Consider the following 945-nt stretch of genomic DNA (forward strand, 5'->3'; position numbering starts at 1 on the left):
CCTTCACAGATTATTATACCGAATACCGAAACTGATATAACTTGATTTTNTTTTATAAAATCATGCTAAAGTTTAATATCATCTTTCGTATTATGAGACTCGTGAGACAGAAACTTGAGGCATACAATATGTTTAACGTAATGTCAGCGAAAAAATGAATGTACAGAAAATAATAGCTTAGAGTATGAGCAATTGAATAATAATAACGTATATAACCGAAGTGTATTTTATTATTGCTTTATACTGAAATTCACCGTAGAATCTTATCTAGGTCACTTTCTCAGTGTATGTCGGATTCGAACAGTGTAATGTAATGCAATAGAATATAATAGAACCATTTTATAATCTTATGATGTGAAATTTGAAATGGGATGGAGGACGCGCCACTGCACATACTAAAAACAGCATTCGACGTCTAAAGATAATTTAAACCAAGAAGGCCACCCCTAAATAAATCTGTATGCTTTGTATTCTTTTTTATTATTTATAGTACATGTTTCTTGGTTAGCCCATTCCAACGATGCTATACAAAATGCTTGATATAACCAACAACCACCTTGTCTACGATATCAGCTATTTCTGGAGTAGGATGTCAACTTGTCCTCTACCAACAACCACCTAGTCCATGATATCAGCTATTTCTGGAGTCGGATGTCAACTTGTCCTCTACCAACAACCACCTAGTCTACGATATCAGCTATTTCGGGAGTCGGATGTCAACGTGTCATCTACCAACAACCACCTAGTCTATGATATCAGCTTTTTCTGGAGTTGGATGTCAACTTGTCCTCTACCAACAACCACCTAGTCTACGATATCAGCTATTTCTGGAGTCGGATGTCAACTTGCCATCTACCAACAACCACAGAGTCTATGATATCAGCTATTTCTGGAGTCGGATGTCAACTTGTCCTCTACCAACAACCACCTAGTCTACGATATTAG

This window comes from Lottia gigantea (genome assembly GCF_000327385.1).
Source record: "Lottia gigantea unplaced genomic scaffold LOTGIsca_71, whole genome shotgun sequence".
In the NCBI taxonomy this organism is placed as follows: Eukaryota; Metazoa; Mollusca; class Gastropoda; family Lottiidae; genus Lottia; species Lottia gigantea.